The sequence below is a fragment of the Raphanus sativus genome, chromosome 4 (genome assembly GCF_000801105.2).
Source record: "Raphanus sativus cultivar WK10039 chromosome 4, ASM80110v3, whole genome shotgun sequence".
Taxonomy (NCBI): Eukaryota; Viridiplantae; Streptophyta; class Magnoliopsida; order Brassicales; family Brassicaceae; genus Raphanus; species Raphanus sativus.
The window spans coordinates 51,995,787-51,998,905 of record NC_079514.1 but is presented as its reverse complement, the minus strand read 5'-3'; positions in this window follow the sequence as shown (position 1 = coordinate 51,998,905).

Sequence of the window (3,119 nt, the reverse complement as noted above, 5' to 3'; positions counted from 1 at the left end):
TTAGTTAACAGTATCGAGTTTGGAAGGTAAATAATAGGGGTGGGCATTCGGGTATCCATTCGGACTCGGTTCTGATCTATTTGGGTTTCGGGTTTTGGGGGTCAAAGATTTCAGTCCCATTCGAGTATTTATAAATTTTGTTTCGGGTTCGGTTCGGATCTTTGCGGGTTCGGTTCGTGTTTGGATAACTCATTTAATTTATTTAAAAAAATTGAAAACTCATTATATACTTTAAAATTCTCAAAACCTATAAATAACATAATATATTATAAATAAATTTGAATAACAAATGTCAAAATACCTAAACTTAACATATAAATTAGTTTGGTTTGAACATTTGGATAGAGAATCAATAGATTGTTTAAGAATTTTTGGCGTTTTGAGTATAGTTTGGCTATTTTGGACATTTACTTTTTGACTATTTGTATATATTTTCAAGTATTTTGGAAAACTAAAAAAGTATCTTATATATTTTGGATATTTTTAATATACATTAAATCTAAAAATAATTAATACATTTAGGTATATATATCTATTTCAGATACATTCGGGTATCCAAAATATTTCGGTTCAGGTCGGATTTGGTTTCGGTTCTATAAATAACCAAATTTTGAACCCGTTCGGATATTTAATAAATTTTAGTTCGGATTCGGTACTACTTTTTCGGGTCAGATTCGGTTCGATTTTTTGGATCTAGGTTTTTTGCCCAGCCCTAGTAAATATAATATTTAGTTTTGATATAGTACAAAGAAAGAATTATAATGATATCCATAAGTCTGAATGGTATATAATAAAATCGGTAATCAGATTTGTTTTGCTATGAAGAAACATGAACTGAAGCTTAATCATGATCAATCGTTTGGTTATAGGTTCCACATAATTATTTTGATTCTGTACCAGAGGGAATGGTTTAGTAAAGAGAGTAACGATATATATATGGTTAATGTTCATTATTGGTTTTGAATTATATAAGGTATGTGATGGTTGAACATAATTAATTAGAGTTGTTACCGGACGGAATGGTTTAAGAAACGTGAGTACAATTTTATTGGGTTAATAAATTAATTCAATTAATTAATGTGATAGCAAAACTACAGTGTTTTGATGAGTGGCATAGGTTGGTAATTTTTGTGCAAAACTAAGAGTTAAGTACAATATGTACTTCAGTTTTAATAGATTAGATTAATCCATATCAAATTTTCAATTAAACAACTAAATATGTATTTTACATAGAAATATATGTGTTACAAAAAAAACATAGAAATATATTTAACTTTCAAAAAATCAAATAAAACTTGAACTATTTTCAAATTACTTCCACATCATAGGATATTATATGGACATAATTTTTATATAGTTCGTATTTATTTTTTATCTTCTAAACCTTCAAAATATTTTTTTGGTTGTGCAAACCAAATAAAATGATGACTTTGGGTTGTATTAAGTGTGAAACCAAATAGATTTATTTTTTGTCTAATAGTTATCCACTAATATATGTAATGTATTGTAACATGCTAGATTTATGTTTTTATGTTGTATCCAGATTTTTTAAGTGCATTAAATATTTTTCAGATGAAGGATATATCCTACCGTCAGTAAAGCTATAATACTCCTGGTAAGCTATTTTCCTGAAATCAAACATAAGAACAATTTAGGTATCATGAGCAGCTTAATAATTACGAGCAAATTAATTTCAGGAGCAGGTTAAGAATTAACTATAAGTTACTATGTCATTCTATTCATTGACGATAATAAAAACATGTAGATATAACTCTGCCATTATATTCATAGACAAAAATAAATATAAGTATAGATATAAACTGAAAGGACTCTAACAAAGTTTCATTTGTAACCCAAACATGTATAAGAAAGCTTACACAAAAAAACGTCTTAACAAAAAAAAGAAAAGAAAAGAAAAAGAAACGTCTTAAGAGGCACATGTGTTGAAATTACATATTGTTTGTTTGATGAAAGTTCTTTTGGAGAAAAAATGTTTGATGAAAGTTCGTAGATGTTTAACTTTTGTGCTCCTATCCTTGGTTCTCACCTATAAAAATGAATCTCATTTTTAGTCAAAAAAAATGAATCTCATTTTTATCAACCGGCTCAAAATACATATAATTTTGATAATCAGATAAATGCCTATAATATTAAAAGATAAAAATAAATAGTAGAAGAGAGAGAGGTAAAATTACATGTGAATCTTCAAGATAGTTTGCTTCTGGTAAAAAATGTAGGTTCATGGCTAACAAGTAAAAGGTCGATTTATCTATTTAAGATATTATTTTATATCTTTTAGAATCTTTACGAGATTATGTTTACATATTAAAAGATATATAATTACAAAAAAAATCTAGTTTCTTTTTCATTATCAACTTCTAATTTATCTATCATTTCCCTCTGCTTCTTTTTATTTTAATTTTATTGAATCCAAACAAATCGATCATCATATTAATTGATTCATAAAAACATAATCACCCGGCCACAACTAACCATTCACCACCATAATCTTGAACAAGATCATGTGAAATATTTTTCAGAGTTTGAAAAATCCTCAGTTTTTTTCTACAATGATTAAGAAGATGTGTTTCATCCTGCCTCTAGAAACTCAAAAAATGTTTCTTTGAATGCCTACATGAATTCTATTGAATCACTTTTAAATAAAATACACATGTATTCCCATTGATATGTTAATTTTTGATGTGTAATTTTAGAATCTGACTTGCTTTTCATGAAACTGTAAACTCTAATGCCGATTGGGGATTAATGTCATGTTAATGATAAGTTGCCAAATTATTAGCCGACCAATAATTTTGTTGGCCAGCTACAATATATGTTAGCTGGATATATTATTCATCACTAACAACAGTTCTATACGAGACATGCTATTAATCAAATTTAATTTATAACTTGTTGATTAGATTATCAACTATAAAAAAGATGACTATCTTCACAAATTTATAAGTGAAAGTCATGCAGTAGATTTCCCTAGTGATTCTATACAAGGATAACACATTTTTAACCGGTTATCTATATAGTGACAAGTTACAAGTATACTTATGGTTGTGTCCACAATAGTTGTTTTCCATGATATAAAATTGATTAACAAGAAATACATA